This window comes from Trichosurus vulpecula, chromosome 2, assembly GCF_011100635.1.
Source record: "Trichosurus vulpecula isolate mTriVul1 chromosome 2, mTriVul1.pri, whole genome shotgun sequence".
Classification (NCBI taxonomy): Eukaryota; Metazoa; Chordata; class Mammalia; order Diprotodontia; family Phalangeridae; genus Trichosurus; species Trichosurus vulpecula.
Genome location: NC_050574.1, coordinates 245343453 through 245367966, shown reverse-complemented (window position 1 = coordinate 245367966; position 24514 = coordinate 245343453). Strand labels below are relative to the sequence as shown.

Genomic DNA, 24514 nt, shown 5'->3' with positions numbered 1-24514 from the left:
TTGCTACTTCTATGCACCTATTTTGATATCTGTGGTTCATCCTAGACACATCTTCAAAGACATCTAAAGGACCTATCAGTCTTTGTGAATCAGAAAGCTTTCTCAGAAATGCACAACCACCACAACCATACAGCCAAGCCTCTTTGTAGTGGGAAATTAAAGCCCTAACTAAAGATTTAAGCCAAATACCCCATCAAAGAAACACAGTAGTATTGCTGAGTAACCAGAATGATCCTGACAAAAACAAAGTATTTCTTTTAAAATAAACTTGTTTGGCATATCATTAAGGTTTTACTATTATTAGTTCCAGGCAAACAGATGTCTTCCTGGATAAAATCCAAGTCAGGCATCTTTTAATTTTTTTCTGGCAAGCTACATGCTAAATTGTTTTTTCCCCTCTAGCTAGGTAATTTGGGGGGTTATTATTACAATGAGGCTTCTTTGTAGCTATGGTGTTTGACTTGAATTTCTGATCTTATTTTTAATTGTGATATTGAAATAAGTTTATTCTAACAAATGTAAACACTGCAATTCTCACCTTTTTCTCAAAAATTTAGAAATACTGACCCACTGTCACTTATGGCACAAAATATTTACAGTCCTCTTTGACAGCACCAATATTTATGCTTTGAAAAATATATGTTCAATTTCCTCCTAAAATACAGAAAGCACAAGATTTAAAACATGACATGATTGATCCACTATACTTAAAGTAGTTAGAAGCAGTTAAATACTGCTGGGTTTTCATGTTACATTAAGACAGAACTTGCTTTTTTTCAAGTCCTACATGTTACTTAAATAAAACTTTCATTCATGTTTTCTATTGGTAGGTGTGATTTTTAATCCATACTAATTTTATATGTACTAGACTTGAACTATACATAGCTCTGGGATTAATATAAATGTCAATGATAAACAAAGTTATCTTAATTCCCAGAAGACACTGTCATTATCTTAACTTTTAAATGACTTATAACCTTAAAGTAAGTTCACCTATCAGTCTTATCTTCATTACTAAAGTAATATACCTCTTATAATTACTACTAGGTCTTTAATCCTAATTGACCATTTTGGTTGAATGATTAAATGAAATTTAGCTCATTTGTCATATTCATTTTATTTTTCAAATGAGCCAAGGCTTCAGTGGTATACTTCTTCCACTACATAACTTGGTAGGCAGTTTCATGAACTGTTGTTGCAGCAAAGAAACTCAACCACTTTTTGGCTAATTGTGTGGTAAAGAGACTCTCATCACTTAACTGAATGGTCCTCAGGTTAAAGTCAATCACTGAGCCTTTACAGCTCGGAAGGACCTGTCAGCTTATACCCTACTATTTCAACAATCTGGCTAGCAGCTGCTGTGCGGGGTGTAAAATCAACAACAACCAGCTCACAGAATGCTGCAAAAGCCTAGGTTCTTTTGATCTGCTTTACTAAGGAAAGCAATGTTAAGGGGTTAACAAGCTTACTCTAATTCGGCATACAAATACGATTCACTTAGTTCAGAGGAAAAAGCCAGCACCCTGAACTTCAGAGCAAATACAAACAAATTACAAACATCAACAGACAGGCCAAATACAATTCATAGTTACCAACATCTAAGTTCAGCCCGGGAGCTCATAACAAGGGCTGGCCCAGAGTCACGCATGCTGCCACTACTGTGGTTCAGAGCTCCCCAAAAAGAGAAAGCCAACCCCTGGTTTTATACCTTTTTCAGGGTCAAGGGTAAGTCACACATGCGACTCACCCATGTGACCTAAAATCATCACAAAGATGCAACTTAAACCCACATGGTCTAAAAGCCTCTTATGTCACAAATAAGTCACTCAAACCCATGTAAACTAGGCTTTCCCTTGAGGCAAGGAGGTCATCAAGGACTCCTAATTTGATCAAGGAAATAAAGGCCAAACTCTTCAAGGGCACTTGGTTGAACTAAGTGCTAAGAGCCCATTTTGATTGCCAACACACTTATTAGCATAGTTTTCAAAAACTTGGGGTCACCTCCATGCCATTATGAGGCACTGAAGTACAAACACAGAATTTTTCATTTAGAACTTAAATCCTAGGCAATATAGCTAAATAGTTAGCTATCATTTATATAGCACCTACTGTGTGCCAGGCACCATACTAAGCACTTTATAGTTATTATCTCTTTTATTCCTTACAACAGCCCTGGGAGGTATGTGCTATTATTATCCCCATTTTAACAGATCAGGAAACTGAGGCAAATTGAGATTAAGTGACTTACCCAGGGTCACACAACTAGTAAGTATCTGAGGCCAGATTTGAACTCAGGTCTATAGTATAACATAACTGTTCTCTGGTTTCATGTGTAGCAAGAATATCAATATGAATATGATGGTGATATACCAATGTACTGGTCATTGGCTAAAGATTATACATTTAGTGAACCAATCAGTAAATAGAAATTTGTAGATGGTTTGTCCAATTATATAACTCTTTGCACTCCTTAGATCCTATTTCCTTCCCATATGACACCATATCTCAAAACTATATAAAAGGAAGGGATTGCATAAGTCTAAGGACCATTTTTTGTGTTTATATATTTCCTAGGTCACCATGACAAACACCTTCACCACCTAGTTGCCCTTCAAACTGGTAATGAGCCTTTCCCCAGTCAGCTTAGTTTATCCTCCTAATATTGCCATCTAACTATCCTTCCCGTTCATTCATAAATTCAATAAGCATAACATCTATTCCGTCATCCAAGTCATTGAGAAATATGTTGAACACAAAGCCATGGGCAGAGCCCTGGGGAAGCTCTAAGCATTGAACTCTAAGTCAATATGGAGCCCACACAAATCTTTATGCAGGTTTAGTAGCCCCTGTTTCTATCTGAGTTTTACGTCACTGGCATATGACTCTTCTGTGATCTACTGGTATAACAACCTTGTCAAAAAGGAAAAAAGGTTTGCACAGTGGTTTTCAGACAATGTATAAAATGTACATCTAGAATGCTCCCTCCTTTTAAGCAGATCTTGACTGATATATTTTGTTTTCACATCACTTAGTTTTCCCTCTCTAGCCTTCTCCACCCCCAGAGAACTATCTCTTATAACAAACATTTCTTTAAAAAAGAAAAATTCAGCAAAAGCAATCAATACATTGAAAAAAAATCTGAAAATATATGCAATATTCCACGTTCACATACTGCCACTTCTCCAAATAAGTGAGAAGAGGTATCATTTTAATATTTTGAGATCAAGTGTATTTTTAATAATTTTTCAACATATATTTTCAATTATTTTGTGGATACTGTTCTTTCCATTTGCATTATTGTAGTCCTCCTTTTACTTAACCTACTCCCTGCAAGAATCCTTCCCTTGTCCTCCCATTCCCATTGATCTAAACACCCTTCTATTACTCCCTCTTATAGTATTCTCTCACCCTCCCCTCTAAAAATTCCTCCCTTATCCTCTCCTCCCTCTCTATCCCCTTAGCCTTTTATTTCTTTCTGAATTTAGAAGACTTTTTTTGAGCTCTGAGGTTTCTCTTCCTCCCACAGGAGCCAACTGCTCCTGCCTTCTGCCTGAGTCCCAATGCAGGTAGCTTTCCACTCTTGCTCTTCAAGGGCTCTTACCACATTAAACAATTGTGTGTTGCATTTATTGTCCTTGGTGTGAATTATCTTGTTAGTCTCACTTTTGTTGACTTTCATTTAAACATTTTCATTAAGAAGAGTCATTTTATCTATGTGAAGGTTGGGGTTAAAAATATCCAATATTTTTGGTCATTGTTTAATACACATATAAAACATATAAAAGTTTGTGTTCCCATCTCCTAGGCTAGGATACCTAGGATATGAAAACTGGCTTAGCAATGACTTGTTCAAGACAAACCTATGCTTTCTCTTAGTCATCCCTGCTTCCCTGTACAAAGCTTTCTCTTGAGATCACCCTTTTAATAATATATTTTATAATTTTGCCAGGAATATATGTTAGGCACCATACCCTATATCATTTAGAATAAGATGGAATGGAATATCAGTTGGAGTAACTTTTGCCAAATGCCTGTTTTAGGAGTACCTCTCCTAGTCTCTACAGCTTTGCAAAGACCATAAACAGCAAGTGAACAATGAGATCTTCAAGTTCTTTCAATATTCTGAGACGCAATTCTTCTCAATTTCATTTTACTTTGGACCATATTTGTCCTACATTGTCCAATCTGAAGTTAGCTTTCTTTAGCAGAGAACAGAAACAAAATGTAAACTGGCCATATCTTCCATCTCCTATTGTCCATAACTATTATTGCATTCACTCAGACTTCTAATTCCTCCACCTCTCAGGACTTTCTGGTCCAGTACCCCTGCTATGACTTCATATCATTCCCTCTCCACTCCTGACCTTATATTTAGCTAGTTCAACTTTATGTGGTCCTCTCTTCTTGAACCTCTTGCCCCCTTGTTTTATTCCCACTCAGCCCTTGCCAAAACTCTGCCATAGATTACTCCTACCATCTTCTTACTCATATGTTGCTGGACACAGCTAAAGAAAGTCACTCAACCATAATAACTAGATACATTATAAATTTGTTATCCTATTTCAAATAGGCCCTCATTGCAGCAAGCAATCTTTTTTTAATCATTCCCTAATTGTTTCCCTATCTCACCCCTCACAATAACTTTTCAAAACCTTCTCTCATCAAGTTTCCCATATCCCCACCTGCCTCTTACTGTGCTGAGAAAACTAAGGTCATTCTCTTCTTCTCAGAACCTTTTAATGTCATCCCCCATTCTTTCCTCCTTTCCCTCAATCTTTGGACTAGAACCTCTGGCATAAGGGATTGCTGAGCCCTTTTCAGGGTTGCTCATCCACCTTTAGTATCTACCTGGCACTCAACTCTCACCTGTTGCTCCAAGAGGCTGTAGAACACGCAGTGGCCACAACCCAGTAAACTGTCTTGGTAGACAGGCTAAATCTTAGGGTAACCAACAGGCCTCAAATCTGTTGGCGAGTTAGGGGCGTTTCTACCCCAAGTATGTGAAGACTTCCCCAGTGGAGCAAGCTGACACGAACAATTTGTTCCAACAGCCATGAAGGCAGCTGAAGAAGAATGGAGCACTTAGAGCTTGGTAAGACATCAAAGATGCCAAGGTCATCCACTTATTGGCCATTGCCAATCATCCTGACTAATATCTTGCCACTGGACTTTGATGACTCTGGAAGAAAGGGGGATGCTGACAACAATGTGCAACTCTGCCTCACTTAAATACAATTTCCACACATCAAGACATTACCCCATGATGTCGTTGGTTCTCTTCAAAATGAAGGACAAACAATAATAGACCCTCTGATCTTATCCCTTTCTGTCTTCTCAGCAAATTGTGACCTCAGTGATTCTACTTTTCTCCCAAATCTGCAACTTGTTTCTACTGTTTCCTTTCTTTGCTACCTTTAAACCTGTTCAAGTATGCTTCATCCTTAAAAAAAATCTTCACTAAACTCTACCATCCCCTCAAGCTATTGTCTTGTATCTTTCCTCCCCCTTTCAGCAAAACTCACAGAAAAAGATGTCTACACTCACTGCCTCCACTTCCTCTCCTCTTACTGCTCACCTCTTTGTGATATGACTGCTGACTCCACCATCCAATTGAAACCAATCTCTCCAAAGTTGCCAATGATCTTTTATTGCCAAACTAACTGGTCTTTTTTTAGTCCTTATCTTTCTCAACCTATCTGCTGAATTTGAAACTGATGACCACCCTCTCCTCTCTGGACTTTGTGACACTACTCTGTCTCCCAGTTTTCCTCCTGCTTGTCTGACCACTCCTCAGTCTCCTTTGTACATTTGTTATCCAGATTGTGCCCTTAACTGTAGGTGTTTCCCAAGGTTCTATCTTAGCCACCCTGCTCTTTGCTCTATAACCTCTCTCTTAGGTATAATTATGTTGCTGACTCCTAGAAGTATATATTGAACCCCAATCTGTTACCAGTCTTAAATTTCTCATAAACATCTGTTGGAAATTTCCAAATTATATGTCCCAGAAACATCTCAAACTCAACTTGCTCAAAATAGAATTCGTTATATTTTGCCCAAACACTCCTCTGCTAGACTTCATTTCCAACAAAGGCACTAGCTCTTCCAGTCTACCAGGTTCATATCATATCAGTTGCCAAATCTTGCTGCTTCTACCTTCACAATCTCTCTTACATATAACTCTTTTCTGTCTATTCACGTACCTACCATTTTATTTCAAGCTTCTATCACTTCTTACCTAGATTACTCCCACATAATCTTAATTGGCCTCAAGTCACTCCTCACTTCAGTCCATTGTCCAAGTCAACAAGAATTTATTAAGCACCTACTATGTGCCACACATTGTGCTAACCACAAGGCAAATAAGAAAAGGCAAAAAAAGGTAATAATCCTTGCTCATGGTCTAACAGGGGAATAGATATGCAAACAACTATGTACAAATAAGATATGCGTGGGATGAATTGAAGATCACCAATAGAGGGGAGGCTCTAAGATTTCCACACAATTGCCAAAGTGATTTTCCTTAAACACAATCTGACCACATCATTCCCTAAATTAATAAACTCCAGTGGCTCCCTATGGCCTCTGGAATCAAATATAACCTCTTCTAGTTAGCTTTTAAAGCTTTGCCATACCTTATCTTTCTCACCTTATTGTACGTTACTCTCCCTCCTGCACTGATTCAGCCAAATGTCTCTGTTCATCATACAAGACACTCTAACTCCCATTTTCCTGCCTTTGTACTGGCTGTCCTCCATGCCTAGAACACACTCCATCCTCACCTCCATCTCATAGAGTCCTTCTCTTCCTTCATTACTTTCTACATGCTGTTGCTGTTTCTTCATTTTCAAAGAGAACCAATGACATCATGGGGTAATGTCTTGATTCATGCATGGATTGGATTTAAGTGAGGAAGATTTACACAAAGTCATCAGCCTCCTCTCTCATCCAGAGTCACTGAAATCCAGTAGCAAGACAAATGTAAAGATGGCCCAGGATACAATGGATGAACTTGGTGTCTTTAATGTTGGATCAAGTTCTGGGCACTTCACAATGCTTGCTTGAACCGCCTTCATGGACTTTGGAACAAATTGTTCTCATTCACCCATTCCACTAGAGGAAGTCTTCACATGCTTGGGATCCTTTCCTGATCATCTCATCTACTAATGCCCACTCTTTCAGACTATCTTCTATTCAACTATTTTGTATTTATTTTCTTTATATTTATTCTGTATATATGTATGTCTTTTTCTGTCCCCCTTCAGAATGTATGCTTCTTTTGAATAGGGATTATTCATATATATAAATATATATATATATATATAAATATATATATATATCCTCAATGCTTAGCACACAGTATATGCTTAACAAATATTTATTGATTGAATTCATATTTCTCCTTGAATCTTCTTTTGCCACAAACAAGTTTTTTTTAAAGCCCTTTTTGTTGTCCTCAGCATTTATTCAAAGCCTAAATCTGTTCTCTGCCTTAGGGTGCTAACACTTTTCCAGAATCATGTCACTTTTTTATATTCATTCTGAATTACCTGTCTTTTCTTCCATCAACTATATTGTCATCAAATGAGATAATATTTGTAAAGTACTAACAAAATACCTAGAACATAGTAGATGATTAAAAAATTCTTGTTATGTTCTTCTTCCCTCCCTTTCCCTTGTACATGCAATGCATAAAAAGATATGCAGTTACAATTGTCTTTCTTTAAATGGATCTCACATTTTTTCCTCTTTGTAATCACTTGTATTATCAGAATTTAATTCTTGAGGCCTTTTCTATTTTTCTTGAGTTGTCTTTCCCTTTAGATGATTGGCCATAGAATCCAAGCAGTGAAAAACACTTAACATTTTAGAACATTGTTAACTTTTCAGGTAAACATTACAAACAACCAAGTTAAAGAAGCTGTTTGTAATAGTATAATACACTAGGTTTCAAGCACAAAGGATACAGTACACTCTCCAGTGGTAGTCCTAAAGGACCAGGGTCTCCCATTGCATCTTGGGCCATCTCCAGTCATCCTGATGAATATCTGGCACTGGACCTAGATAGCTCTGGAGGAGTAAGTGAGGCTGGTGACCTTGCACAGCCCTCCCTCACTCAAATCAAAGTCAACTGCAAGTCATGTCATCATTTCCCTAATGTCATGGTCCTCTTCAAAAATGAAGGACAAACAACCTGTGAGTAATCCAAGCCGCCTGGAATAGGGACCCAGCCAGTTGGGTAACTCAGCTCATCCTCCCTCTCCTAATCCTCTCCAAAGGAAGGTAATTTTGATGGCTGGAAGCTGCCCAGTTAACTTGGGGTTTATTGGTTAGATTCCTTCCTTCCTTCTTTCCTTCCTTCTTTCCTTCCTTCCTTCCTTCCTTCTTTTCTGTCTTTCTTTTTCTTCTTTCTTTCTCTCTTTTTCTCTTCCTTCCTTCCAGTCTTTCTCTCATTTTTCTTCCTCACTCTCTCTCTCTCTCTCTCTCTCTCTCTCTGTCTCTCTCTCTCTCTCTCTCTCCCTCTCCTCAAGGACCAAACCACAATAGGTCCCTGCGCAAGCTCCACTTAATGGCTATATTTTGGGCCCTCCCGGCTCAGAGTGAATGTCAGTAGTAACTGTTTCTCTTTTGACCAGAAACCCTGAGGGTCTTCCCCTCCCAGTTCCATTTTTTCTTCTTTTTTTTCTAATTAAAGGGGCCATCTCTTGACTCACTTCTTAGAAGAGGCCTATTCACTGAATGGGCATTACCTCACTCAAAGTGAGAACCTGAAAAGGCCTTAACCTAAAAGGTCCACGGTCTCCCAATATATCCTGGGCTATCTCTAATCCTCCTGTACACTCTAGTACACTCCTCCTGTACACTCTCCAGTGGTTGTCCTAAAGGGCCAGGGTCTCCCATTGCATCTTGGGCCATCTCCAGTCATCTTCATGAATATCTGGCCACTGGACACAGATGGCTCTAGAGGAGAAAGTAAGGGTGGTGACCTTGCACAGCCCTCCCCCACTCAAATCAAAGTCAACTGCAAGTCATGTCATCATTTCCCTGATGTCATGATCCTCTTTGAAAATGAAGGACAAACATAACAACAGCAACCAAGCTGACTGAACAACCTGAGCACAACAGATACGATTGTCTAGTAACACCATGGACTATATCAGTACAAGCCTACTTGCGCTGAGTAGGAAAACACTTCTACTCTCCCTCTTCCAGAGACTGATTCATTTGGTAGTTTCAGTTGACTAATCTCAAAATCACCAGGAACCTCTTGCTACTAGACCACGAATTATATATCATTCATGTAATTATTTATCCCTTTCAAGGCAAAATTCCTTTCAAATTCTCATCATCAGCCATCAAAATCATATGTACTTCCATACTGCTCCCTGTCTCTTCTATTCAAATGAGGGTTCAACTGCCCCCCACATTCTAGCACGCTGCTAACAATAAATAATAAAATAATGTGTTTCACTAAAAAATTGTCATCCTTTATGAAGCTGTGCTATACATCAAAGAAAAATTCTTTAAACAAAAATTCTATTTCACTTATTATACAAATAGCATAAACCTATCCCTCACTTAAACCAAACTTCTTTCCTTGATATGCAACCATGTGAATAATTAACTTAATTAAGGATTTCAGGAAGAATTTAATATCTACACTTGGGTTATCAAGTTCTACTTTTTCACATTTGTTAACATATTCTCTGTCACTTTTTTAGATGTTTTAAGATGATCTTGGCAGACATTTTCAAAGGGCACTTCCATACCAAATCATAGATTACTGAAGTTGGGAGGGATTTTAAAGGTCATCCCATTCAACCTTTTACCTATATAGGAACTCCTCAGCCTCTTCTTGAATAATCTGGTAGGGAATTCATCACTTCACAAAATATGCAATTCTACTGCTAATATATTCTAATTGTTAGAAAATTCTTTAAAGCAAACCAGAATTTACTACCCTATAATTTCTATGCATTAGTCCTATTGCTCTCAACTCTTCCTTAACTGATATCTCTCAGAATATTTAGAGACAACAAAAGTTTGTTGTCGGAGGTTTAAACCTCTGAGACATTTCAGACACTTCTCAAGTAATATTGGTTGCAAATCTCAACGTAAATTTTCTACTACTGTCTGTTCAACTTCACCTGTAGGTAGGGTGTCATAAAGTTCAGTCCATAAAGCCCCAGACCTGCCTCTCCACCATTATCTCTACATGTCTTCCCACCTTCACCGGTGGCTCCTTGTCTCTGTTCTCTCTGTTCCTCTGTTCTCTGGCCCAGAAGTTCTGAGTGCTTCCACGTTGGTGCTACTGAAGCCAGGGTTGATTCCTACAATTTGGAGTAGGAAACGCAGGAGCGGTGGGTGGGAGGGGAGAGTTCTAGTTCAAGCCCAGATACATGTTCTGCCCTATTCCTTATGTTCCTGTGCTCCTGCAAAGATCTTCTGAAGCACTGAACACTGCTGTGGAGCTGGCCACCAAAGCCCCAGCAAACTTTCACAGCCTGGAGCCTGGATCTTCACAGCACTGGAAAGAGGGAGGAAGGGACCAGATTGTGAGGCTGGGTTTTGTTGCAAATTCATGGGTCAAGTCTTTGGTTTTAGTGTAGCCTCTTTCGCCAGTAGCATGGTAGACAGCAAGGAAGGAGATGGTGAGTGAGATCAGGGTAAGAATATTTAATAGGACTTTTTTTAAAGACTTTTCGGTTTCTGGTTTACTAGACCACAGAGACAGCTGAAACTGCTTTTCTCTTTGGCACATAATTTCTGTTTTGGAGAGGTATGAAAGGTCATGATGGTCACATGCCCCAAAGGTCAAATATGTTCAATTTTATCAAAAGTATCAATGGGGATATCTCTTGAATTTCTTCTCTCACTTCTTTACACTCCAATCCTGGTGCTAGTTGATGTCTAGTCTGTCCAACAAACTTCCCCCAGCCCTACCCCAAAGTCTTAGATATTTTCACAGAATCACAAACACCTAAGAAGTTCAAGGGAACCTCAGAGACAAGTTAGTCACAATCTATAAACTGAACGAGAATTCTCTCAACAATATACATAAGTGGTCATCTAAGTCTTAGTTTGATAACCTCCAGTGAGGAGCAATGCACTAGAAGCTGAGGCAGTTCATTTTACCTTTTGATAGCTGTAACATTAGGAAGTTTTCCCTTATATCAAGACCAAACCTACCTGTCTGAGACTTCTAACTATTGTCTAATCTTCTTCCCCCCCGAATCAGCAAAATAAGGCCAATTCCTCTCCTATCTGACAGTCATTAAAATACTTGAACACAATTGCTATATCCCTTCTAGTCTTCCTCAGACAAAATATCCCCAGTTCTTCCAGCTTGTTTTCATATTATGTGATCTGGAGAGCCTTTACAATCCTCATCCATCACCCATCCATCCTCACAATCATTCATCTTTAGATGGTCCCCAATTCATCAGTTTGTTCTGAAATGTGATACCTATAATCGAACACAATACTCCAGATATGTTCTGTCCAGGGCAAAGCATAAGAGGCAGGACCATCACCTTCCTAGTACTAATCCCTTGATAGAATGTACTTTCCTTGAGAAAAAGGACTGTTTTATTTCTGTCTTTGTATCATCAATTGCTGATACATGGTAGCTTTGTACTTGATAAATGCTTGCTGATTGACTGACACTTTGCCTTTCAAGGCAACCTAAAATCATGTTAGCTTTTTGGGCTACCCTGTCACGCTGTTTACTACTGCAGTTTATTAAATTCATCAACTCTTTTTCAGATGAACTGCTTGCTGCCTGGCAAAGGTTCCCTCATCTTACACTTGTAAAGCTGATTTCTTTTAATCCAAGTGTAAGTCTTTAAATTTATTCTTATTAAATTCCACTTTAACCAATTCAAGCTTGTTGAGGACTTTTTGGATCTGGGCTGTTATATAATATATCAGTTAACCCTCCTGGCTCTGTGCCATCTACAAATTTGATAAGCCTGCCATATATACCTTTATTGGAATCATTGATAAAATTGTCAAACAGTACAAGGACAAGGACAGATCCTGGGCATTCTACTGGAGATGCCTTCCAAGTAGACATCAAACCATAATCTATCAATCAAGGTGTCAATCATAATCTATCAATGAAGCATCTACTCTGTGTCAGCCATTGTGGTAGGCCCTGAGGATACACATAAAATGAGTAAATATCACCATGAATAATTCACCATGAATCTTTGGGTTGGGCTATCCATTTTGAGTACAATCCTCAAATGTTTGCTAGACTAAGTAGAACAGTTTTATAGCAAAGGTAATAAAGAAATTAAGAGCCTTTTACCGAAAGGAAATACATAGAGTAGTATGATCTATTACATGTTATTCACAAACAAAGACAGGGTCAGGGACAGGAACATGAAGTTATTGGCACTTAGTAAAGAAAGCAACAGCATTATTATAACTGAATTATTAAAGTAATAAATTATTATAATGCCCTCCCTAGACAAGAAGCTTATGAGACATAATAAAAAATCAAAAAACCTTGCCAAGTAGTCAGTGACCGAAAGGAAGACTGTTTTCCTTTGGCTGTCAATATATCAAGATTTTGCCCATATCCAGCCTAAAATAGCACGTTTTGCTATGTTTTCATTTATGGTCTTTTAAAAACACTTCGACATGGTATTTTCTTTGAAGTACGGTGACAACTGAATTTAGCAAGATGAAAAATCTCATAAAATAATGCTAAGAAAGACAGCAACCACTTTCACAAACCTTTAGCTATGCTGGGACAATGAAGATATGTCTTAAAACATCTTTTTGCTATTTAATGTGGGATGAAGTTGATCCTCATATGAATCAAGGTCAAGCCACCACAAAACAGAAGCCAATGAAGTTGTATTGCATAGTTACTGGGAGAGAAAAAAAGTTAAAAATTTCTAAATTATGAAATACTTAACACGTCTTCCTAACAAGAAAGCTTATCAGTCACCATGACACCAAAGCAAGTCAATTCTTGCTCATATCCTTTAAAGCATATTTATAAACCAAATAATGGAAGGGGAAAATGTTATACTTTTGACCTTCTACATTGGCCAATTGTCCTCCACGACCTATTTTGATAATAATAAAAAAGAGAGAGAGCTACTAATTGAAAAGCAAAGATACAGATGCAGGAAACATACTCATTAGGGTTATTCCTGTATGTGACGATTTTCTGTTTCTATTCCCCAGCTGCAGATTACAAAAGAGATGAACTAATTTGAGCAACTTTAAAACTTAGTTGATATTAACCTATATGGATGCAGGTCTAAGAACTTGAAAAGATAGTGATTATTATAATGCACAAAATATTTTTACTTTTAGCTTTACATTTTAAAATAAGTTACTTTATAATCTACTCAAAGAAACACAAAAATAGACTTGGAAAAAATTGTTTTTAATTCTTTGCTGTTATATTTACTATGTTGTACTGACACCTAGTGGCTTGAAAAAATTAGGTGGGAATGTTACACATGATGCTATACAGACAAATTTTTATCATTCCCTACATGAACAAATGAAACATTATGTATAAATATGTGCATATACACACATGAAAATGAGTACATACATATAAATAGAAGTACTTAAAGGATAAATTGACCTCAAAGTCAATTTACTGAGAAACAGCTTTGAGAGGAGGTTAATATTTTTGAGCATCTAAAACATATTAGACACTATACAGAACATAATTTGAAAACAATCATTCAAAGAAGCTTCTCCACACAAATCATGAATAATCTCATATTTTTATTTGGTAGCAACCCTGAGTTCTTGGAGGTTGTTACAATGAAACACAAGCTGAGAAGACTTCTCCTATTCAAGAACCAGACTAGCTGAGTATTAGGAGGGTCACCATCATCAGGCTCCCCCTTTGGGGCACCCTTCTACTTTTACAATTAGGATAGCATAGTGATAGAAAAAGAGATGGAATTTGCTAAGAATCAGCTAGCTCTTAGCCTAGCTATAAACATTAATTTAAAGGATGATATTAAACATGGGATCTTTGCCCAACAATCAGTAACACATACTAGGGAAATAGAACTGAATTCATTCTCATATTCCCAGTATGAATGGAAGTTAAGCTCCTTTAAGGCAGGGGCCATTTTATTAATTAGTGTATCTCTAGCATCCAGCATAGTGCCTTGCACCATTTTTATTTGTTTTCATTTACTGGACCTAAGAGTTCTTTATTATAAGAAACTCACAATTAGGAAACTCACTCTACCAATGCAGAGCCAAACCTAGTCTGCAATTTATAGTTTAAAAGAGGTACCTGGAGCACTAACAATTAAAAGGGCTTGCTCAGGGTCACACAGCCTGAATGTGTCAGAAACAGGACTGAACCTAGCTAGGACTTTCTCAGTCTGAAATTTCTCTCCACTACACCATGCTGCCTCTCACATAGAAATTGCTTCTTGAATGAGTAAATGAAAGAGTAAAGTCAAGTCAACAAGTATTTCTTAAGATCTTACTATCTGCCAGCCACTGCAAAGCCCTAGGAGTACAAACACAAGCGGAACAAAAGGCAGTCCCTGCCTTCAAGGAACTTTTATTCTCATCAGGAAAGACAACGCATAAAAGGAGTCTGAAAAAAAAGGAGGAAGGTCAAAGAGATGAAGGCACCTGGCATGGAGACCAGGCAAAGAAAGTCTGAAGAGTCAACAGTACTGTTGGAGAAGAAGACATAGCTGACCCAGCCTCCTCTCTAAAAGTAAAGTTCCAGGAGGAACCAGCCAACCAGAAGGAGAAGCTCCTGGGGGAGGGCCCCTTCACGTGACTCTCAGAAAGAACAATGAAATCAGTGAAAGAAGACAATATGCTTCATTTTAGGGGTGGACAAGATATGACATGCCACGAGTATTTCACAGTAGGGGTAGAAAAAATACAACATACCAAGAGTATTTAACACCTCTGCAGTAGGAAAGTTACTTTGGCAGTGGCACAAAGGATAAATTAGGGAAGAGAGAGACTTGAGGCATGGGGAATAGGTAGGAGGCTTTGACAGTAGCTTTGGTGTGAAAAAAGAGACTGAAGCAGGATAGTAACAGTGGAAGTGGGAAGGATGGAAGGGAGGCCAGAGAGATATGCCCACAGAATTTGGCAATATTAAATGTGGAAGTCTGGATTTATGGGACAGAAAAGGGTCATGAAGGAGTACAAGATTTCAAGCCTGAAGGGAGGGGATGACCATCAACAAAATCAAGGAGTTAGGAGGAACAACGGATTTGGGAAGGAAGACTGTAAGTTCTGTTTTTTTGATATATTGAGTGTGAGGTATTGACAGTACACCCCCACGAAGATGTCAGATAGTTGAAAAGCCGGACTAGAGTTGGGTATATTAGAACTAAGGAGAGAGGGTTAGAAGATGCCCACATTTAATCCAATAAACTACAGTCAGTAACTGCTTTTTCTCTGGCACATTCCTGAGAGAGAAGACCCACAGACCACCCCTCCCAAGGCTGAGCCATGAATTATGGGTTTAATTCAAGCACGATTTGTACCAGGAACTCATGAATCTACTTCATTTGCTTTTAAAAGTACCATTCCATTAGGAGCAGAGTATAGTATCAGCTAGGGTCAGAGTCTTAAGATGTGATCAATCACCACAAACATGGTGGATGTCATTCTGAGACAATGACATATCTATGACAAAATCTATTCCAATCTAGAATGACTATCACAAATAACTAACTATTATAGAAGTCCCTACAACTTTCTATAGTTTGCCCTGTTGCTCAAGGATCTTTTTAACCCCTTGAAATAGAAATGGTGATATTGAGTCCAGGATAACCACAAACAACCTGAAGATGAAGGCTTTCATCCAACTCAAGCCATGTGTCCTGCTGGCAGGGCATCATGATGTACCTGTATGAGTTCTTATTAACAGGGCCATTGCACTACTATGTGCAATGATAAAGTAACCAAAGCTGTTCCTGACCCCCTGACATGGGTGCACAAATTCTAGGGGCAAAAAAAATCATTCTGAACTATTCTACTCCAAAGCTCTTTGACCACTGGGATATCCCCTAGCACATTCTTATCTCTAGAAATCTGTAAGGGGAGAAAAGGAGGAAAATAGCTCCTAACATATCTGGTGACCAGGTCCGAGCTTTAAAAATATATAGTAATTTTCTAGTTGCATGCAAAAACTTTTAAAAAAAAAAGATACCCAAGAGAAAAAAATATATATATATAGTAATGTGTCATGTTCAATCATGAATGATGTAACCTTTCTAGATAAAAATCTGCAGTTAATGATGTTTTATTGTGTTACCAACCCATGTTCTATAACCATATAATTTTTCTTTGTGAGGACAAGCTACCAGAAATAGTAGGACAACAGCAATAGTATACAAACTCTGTTTCAGAACCCTTGATCTTTCCTTACTAAGATTAGGACAGGCACCTATTTGAAATTCCTGGAAAACTTTACAAATATAGCAAAAATATAATAGCAAAGACAGTTAAAGATTTAAAAAGTCAATTGAAATTGGGATATAACAAACAGCCATGCTAATCTACTAATGGTAGAATTGTAAAAGGCTTTAGAAGCAACATGGAATTGTCCAATAAAACTATTAAAATGTTAATACTTGAAGATCTTACTATTGTTCTCATAACCTAAGAGAGTCACTCACAGGAAGAAAATCTTTCTATAGAAAAAATATTCCAAGGAGCATTTTTGGTAATAGCTTTAAAGAAAGTCAGCCCAGGAGTTGGAAAATGATTAAATAAACTGTGATGTATTAAAATAATGTAATTTATTATTATATTGCAACAAATTATGATTATAAAGAAACATGGGAAGAAATATGAAACAGTGCAAGGTGGAAAGAATAAGATCAAAAGAATAATAGGCTGAGTATGACTACATAAATAAAAACAATGAATAGCTACAAAACTCATCTTAAATAGAGTAGACAATGTAGGTATTATATTATTCAATTTAATACAACCCATCAATTTGCAAGCTTTTGCTACGCATCTATATAGTGAACGTTGTGCTGGGCATTGGACATATTAAGACAAAAATGAAACCATCCCTGCTCTCAAGGAATTCACGTTCTATTTGGGGAGACAACATCTATACATGTACATACATGCAAACTAAATACAAGGTAATTTGCTGGGGAGGCACTAGCTTCCAGGGAGATCAGGAAAAGCCTTGTTGTAGAAGGTTGTGTTTAAACAGCTTTGAAAGGAGCCATGGATTCTAAGATATGCAGAGATGAAGAAGGAGTTCATTTCAAGATGGACTTGGAGCCAAGAAGATCTGGATTCAAATTTGGCCTTTGGCACTAGCTATGAAGCCCTGGGCAAGATACTTAATGTCTCAGAGTATCCATTTCCTTACCAAAAAAGGAGGAGATTGGACTAGATGTCCCCTAAGGTCCCTTGCAGTTCTAAATCTATTATTCTAAACATAATAAGGATCCAATAAAATTTACTGAGCACAAGAGTGATATGATCAGATCTATGCTTTAGGAATGTCAATTTAGCAACTATGTACACAACATACTGGAACAGGGAGACCAAGGCAAGAAAACCAATACATAGAGCTTTTGCTTCTTTCAGGAACTTGTAATAAAAAGGTTCAGGTAGAGAGATGGACCCTCCTTTATAACCACTTTTTTAAATTTTTTTGAGAGGGGAAGGCAGGGCAATTGGGGTTAAGTGATTTGCCCAAGATCACACAGCTAATAAATGTGTCAAATGTCTGAGGTCACATTTGAACTCAGGTCCTCCTGAGTTCAGTGTATAACCACTTTATTATTGGTTTTTCTGGGTTGTTTGGGAGAGAGATGCTCTAATTTTTGTTTTTGTTTACATTTTCTTTTTAATTTTTGTTAATGCATTTTTTCTTATATGTACTAATGGAAGTTGTAATAAAAATTTTCAGCAAACGAAATTTTAAAATCATCATTTTAACATCATCACTCATGTCAGTATGTCATAACAAAGGATCAACAAAAAAATTCCCTCCTGTTCTCCTCTCTGAATGGCCCTTTCTTTATTAGTTATGTAATTATCTCAAGGAGCTAGAAGTATGCAAGGACAAACTACCTGTAAAAAGGGTCATGGTGAGGAATCATTATAATGTCTTTATAACCCTGCATTTATTTCCAGGTTGGGCTAGTTTCCAGGTGCTACAAGATCTATCTGTAGCTTCTCTATACCTAACACAAGTCCCAGAAAACCAAAGGATTTTAGAGGATTGCACACATGTCTTAAGTACAATCCATACAGAGGACCTGAGTTAGTACTCGGTAAATCTGCTATACATGTCCCTGGATCTGTTAGGAAGATATCAAGCTTTCATTCAACATTATCAATCACGGCCATGTAATTCAGGGTATGCCAGCCTACTTTAGCAGAGGGCTCCACAGCTGCCCAATTCTTATCACGGTGGCCATAACAGTACTAGACTTGTAGGAGTACTCAAGACTTTTCACAAACTCAGCCCAGAAATCCTGGTAGGAATATACATTAGATCTCTTTCTCTGTAAATGGCTGACTCAATATGAACTATCACCAAAAACAACTATCCCAGATCCAAGGAAAAAGTTAATGACAATGTATCAAATGACAGTTTACTCTACCTCAGGAGGAAACAAAAGATAGTGCTGGGCCCTAGGGACTTCAATAGGTGCCACTACATTGACATGGACTAGGCACTTCTATTGGACCCATTCTACTTTGACTCTGGTGTCCTGCCTGATTTCAACTCCACATAAAATGCTCCTCCCAGGATCATTTCTAAACTCACCACCATGCATTCTCCTCTCCCCTCCAATAAGAGGACTGAAGAGTGCAGGGACCAAATTCCTCCCAATCTCCTCTTTTATAGAGGGCAGAAGTTGAACACTCAGCTCATTCCACTTTGCTTCTATTGCTCTGGCTGGTTTTAACTCCAGGGAACAAAATGGCCCCACACATAGCACTCCTGGTGTCTCTCCCCATTTCCTGCCTTATTCTATATATTGTCTCTCCCTTTAGGATGTATGCTCCTTGAGGGAAAAGACTTTCTTTTCATTAATTGTATCCCCAGTGCTTAACTGTTTTTCGAATTGGATTAGATTGGTTTAACCACCAGGTATTGTACCATTCAAACCCCTAAAAATCCTTTGAAAATGCCCCATCCATTGCTGGTAGTACTCTGAAGTTCTGTCTCTTCTCTCATTAATCCCTCTATTATTAGACACAGGTTGGGCTTCACAATCACAATTTCATTCATGAGTCTATTAAACTAAGATTCACTTTTGTTAGTGGCTGCCAACCTCTGATAATTTAATAAGCTCCTGACCTCTGCTCTTTAATTCCTTCAACCAAGCACTGATACACAGAGATAAGCAGATTCCCACAAGGGAATTCTGCTTTCCTGGAGACATGCTAGATGAGATTCATCTCCCTTGGATCCCTGCCCAAAAGATCCCCCCCACACACACACAAAAAAAATCACAGATTTTCAGCACAGGGGAAGGAGGGTTGGTCACCAGATAACAAAAGGGTGGAGTTCCTCAACTGAATGGATCTAAACATGAGCTCCCTAGCACTATCTCACCCAAAAGCATAGCTCTGCAACTAACACTCCAGCAAAGCTGGAAAATGGCCAATACAAATAGCCAGCACAGGAAAACTTTCTGTACTAGACTTAAAAGGCTGCAACAGAGCATCTTCTGGATGGGAAGTAGTGGGGGGTAAGGGAGAGGGGGTTGTTCTCTGAAGGCATAGCTTAAGGTATGGGGTATGGCTGACTGTTCACAAACATGGTAGCAGCTACCTGGAGCATATGAGTCTCTTCTACAGGAAAGTGGAACCTTTCACCTTTCACCACCTGGTTTCCAACTCAAAGAAACTTAAGAAAAATAAGCCAAAGGCACTAGATCAGTATAGCCCCTCTAAGGCCAGGACAACTTGCCTATACCAAAAAGCAGTAAACAAGTACCCAATTGCAAAGGTATACTTCACAAGGTGATTGTTTCAGCAGAACTCACACCTCAGTTGCCAGTTATTATCATGGACCCTACAATACTGATTGGTTACTATTACAACCCTCCATTTACTTGATCACAACTCAACTAAATGAATATACTAATAATAGCTGCTCCCTTATTTGGTCTGACTATGACCTGAATTGAATCTGCTCCTGCCCATCTCTTGGTCCCCTACACACAGCTACCGAACCAACTTTCTGCCCAAGTCTTGAAATTGCCAGCCACCACTGCTCTATCTGAACTATAGTAATTCCCTACCCTTTCATCCATACCCCTGAAAAGCAGTGCTCAAAGAGTATTCTGGAAGTCCTCAAGGCCCTTTCTGGGGGTGTATGAAGTCAAAGCTATTTCCATAATAATATCAAAATGTTTTAATTGCCCCACCCCAATGACCGCACCCCCAGCACAAGTCACAGCTAGACCCTGACCCCATTGCTGACCAGTAGTGAAGCCCCATGCTGGGGCTGGGCAACAATAAGACCTCACCTCTGGGGCCTACCAGCAGAGACCCCATTTCCATAGCAGCCCAGCAGCAGGACCCAATCCCTGTAGCAAACCAGCAACAAGATCCCTCCTCCAGAGCCAGTCACCAGAAAAAAATCTGTTTCCATAGCAACCTAGCAGCAAGGCCCCAGCCCTAGAGCAGGCCAGAAGCTAAACCCCATATCTAGGAAAGGCCAACAGGGAGGCCCAAGCCCCTCAACCCCCAATACAAGCCAGAATGGAAGCCTACCCTCCAGAGAAAACAAGCAGCTAAGCCCTGAAGCCCAGTGCAAGCCAGCAGTAAGACCCAGAACCCTAGCACAAAAAGATTGGGACAGGGCAGAAACAGAACCAAACTCTCACATAAAAATACCACGTCACCAAAAAAAGGCAGAAAAAATGAGGAAAACAAAAAAAAAGAGCTTGACCATAGAAAGTTACTATGGTGATAGGGAGGATCAAAGCATAAACTTAGACGAGGACAATAGTGTAAAATGGCTACAGGTGAAACCTCAAAAAAATGTAATTTGGTCTCAGGCCCAAAAAGAATTCCTGGAAGAGCTTAAAAATAATTTTAAAAAGCAAACTAGAGAAGTAGAAGACAAAATTTGGAAAAGAAATGAGAGTAATGAAAAAGAATCATGAAAAAATAGTCAACAGCATGGAAAAGATAAACAAAAATTTACTGAGGAAAGTAACTTCCTTAAAAAAAATAGAATTGGCCAAATGGAAAAGGAAGCACAAAAACTCACTGAAGAAAATAATTTCTTAAAAGTTAGAATTGGGCAAGTGGAAGCTAATGACTCTATGAGACATCAAGATATGACAAAACATAAAAGACCAGAGCTGAATAAATAAAAAAGTTGACCTCCAAATACAAGACTTAAGGGAAACATAAAAAGGTAAAAAAAAATTAGAGAAAAGAAAAAATTCAATAACATTAAACTGTTTATATTTCTATACAGCAAAATAACATTTGTAATTCTTTAAATTTTATTACTATAAAAGAAATTAGAAAAAGTATATATAGACAGAATACATGGATATAAAGTGACTTTGATGGGATGATATCCCCCCCAAAAAAAACAAAATAAAGGGGTAAGAAAGAAATTTGAACTGAAAGAAGGAGGGGGAAATTGAATGGCATAAATTATTCTACATAAAAGAGGCATGAAAGAGCTATAATAATGAAGTGAAAGATGGGGGTAGGGGGTGGTAGGCAAAGCTTAAACCTTATTCTCATCAAAATTGGCTCAAAGAGGGAATAATGTACACACTCAATTGGATATGGAAATCATAAACAAACAAAAAAACTTGAGAAAAATAAAGTGAAAAAAGTTGCTTCAATCTGCATTGAGACACCATTAATTCTTTCTCTGGGGATGGATAGCATTTTTCACTATAAGTCCTTCAGAATTGTTATGGATCATTGTACTGCTGATAATAGCTACATCATTCACAGCTGACCATCTTACAATACTGCTGTTACATTATACCCTGTGCATTTCACTTTGCATTAACTCATGTAAGCCTTTCTAGATTTTTCTGAGAGCAACCTGCTCATAATTTCTTTTGTTGTTGTTAGAGAAATGAGGCCTTTATCAGAGAAGCTTGACTCAAAAAAAAATTTTCACAGTTACTATTGCTAACTGTATTTCTCTCCATCCTATTCTCTCTACCCATTTCTTCTACTCTCTCTTTCACTCTGTCCCTCCCCAAAAGTATTTGCTTCTGATTACCCCCTTGCCCAATTTGCCTTCCCTTCTACCACCGCTCCAGTTCCTTCCCCCCTACTTTCCTGTAGAGTAAGATAGATTTCCATACCCAATTGAGTGTGTGTGTTATTCCCTCCTTAAGCCAATTCCAATGCTCATTTTCCCAGCCTATTTCTTGACTTTTTAACTCTTTCTTCAGGCAGGGCTCTGCTTCCAGTATGGAAGGTATACTGTCCCAAGCCTCAAGGGTTTCACGTAGCTATTTTCGGAGATACTTCTAGGGAACTGTAACTTTTCAGTTCTTCCAAGGTGGCATGATCAGAGGAGAGATGTTTACTCCTCTCCTAGCCTGTGTTCTGGTCTGTGAATGACCGCAAGCCCTCTTTTCTGCCCTGGAACCCAAACTAGAAGAGGAGGGTTCCCTCTCTACTGCTGCCACAAGCTCTGCTATGCCAGTGCTCCTCCTTGCCCCAGGACTGCCACCCAGGCCTACGATCCAGATACAAGCATGAGCAAAGCAACAGAGTCCTGGCTCAATGCCAACAAAGAGAGCCCTATGATCTCCTTCTGATCAGTTGCTCGATCCCCTTACAATCTGTGGGCTGAGAGCTCCAGAAACAGCCACTGCCACTGCTGTTGCAACTGCCTCCACCGCCACCTCCACTGCCACAGATTCAGTCATTCCAAAGGCCTGCTCCTAGTTTGCTGGGGTCAGGACTGGACTGTGCTCCTCTCTCACCCAGGTCTGACAGCCCTTTCCCACTGACTTTCTAAGTTGACTTTGGCATTTGTGGGTTGAGAAGTATGGAAGCCACCACAACTACCAGTGATTCAGTCCCTTGAGGCCTGCTTCAGGTTTGCTGGGGCCCAATATGTACTGAAGTGGCCTGCGCTGGACTGTACTCCTCTCTCAGCCTGGCACAACAGACTTCCTGTCAACCCTTGAAGTTGTCTTGAGCTGGAGATTTGTTTCACTCTGTCTTTTGTGGGTCCTACTGCTCTAGAATTTGTTGAGTCATTTTAACAGGTATTTGGAGGGGTTTAGGGGACAGCTCTGGCGAGACCCTACTTTAACTCTGTCCCCAAAAATTACATTCAATAATAGACAATGAAGAGATCAAAAACTAACTGGAAACTAAATAATCTAATCCTAAAAACAAGTGGGTCAAAGAACAAATCATAAAAACAATTGATGAGAGCAGCCCAAGACGGCCAACTTCGAGGATCAGGTGTTGGATGAGGAGAAGGTATGGGTAGATGCCAACTTCATCACTCATGCTCCCACAGGAGAATTTAATGAAGTGTTTAATGAGGTCTGGTTACTACTTAACAATGACAAGCTTCTCAGGGAAGGGGCAGCTCATGCATTCACCCAGTATAATATGGATCAGTTCACTCCAGTGAAGATAGAAGGATATGACGACCAGCTCTTAATTACAGAACATGGTGACCTGGATAGTGGCCGATTTTTAGATGCAAGAAATAAAGTTCCCTTTAAGTTTGATCACTTATAGAAAGAAGCAAGTGACCCCCAACCTGAGGATATAGATGGAGCTCTGAAGTCATGGAGGAAATTGTGTGACAGTGTATTAAGGGTCTTTGTGAAAGATCATTATTCCAATGACTTCTGTATTGTTTATACTAAAATTATAGATGGGCAGAAGACTATTACTGTCTGTATTGAGAGCCACCACTTTCAGCCTAAAAACTTCTGGAATGGTCATTGGAGATCAGAGTGGAAGTTTACTATCACACCACCTACAACTCAGGTGGTTGGAGTGCTAAAGATTGAGGTCCATTATTATGAAGATGGCAATGTTCAGTTGGTTAGTCACAAAGATGTACAGGTTTCAAAAATTGTTACTGATGATGTACAAACTGCCAAGAAATTTATTAAAATCAGATAACATGCCAAAAATGAGTATCAGACCATGATTAGTAAGACGTATCAGACAATATCAGACACCACATTCAAGGCGTTGCACCAGCAGCTTCCAGTCACCTGCACCAAAAGAGACTGGAACAAGATACTCAGCTCCAAGATTGGCAAAGAAATGCAAAATGCTTAAGGCTGGATGTGAAATTCTCTATTTGTAACATGCAAAAAAAGAAAGGAAAGAAAAAAAGATTCAAAGTATGGTCTTATAAGCAGGTGGTTTATAAACAAGTGTGGTATTTTGCTAGGGCTTTCAAAGTTAACAGGTTTTCTAGCCTCTTGGAATACTATTGAACCAATAGCATTGTCCTGATGTCTTTTTTGTGTGGTCCTTGCCATGTAACTTCCTATTGTGACTATATCTACTTGTAGGA

The 24514-nt window shown here is 38.8% G+C and overlaps 1 pseudogene; it reads left to right on the top strand.

The window, feature by feature from the left end:
- Positions 1-24313, top strand: part of LOC118836944 — a 129816-nt pseudogene extending 105503 nt beyond the window's left edge.
- The last annotated feature ends 201 nt before the right edge of the window (positions 24314-24514 follow it).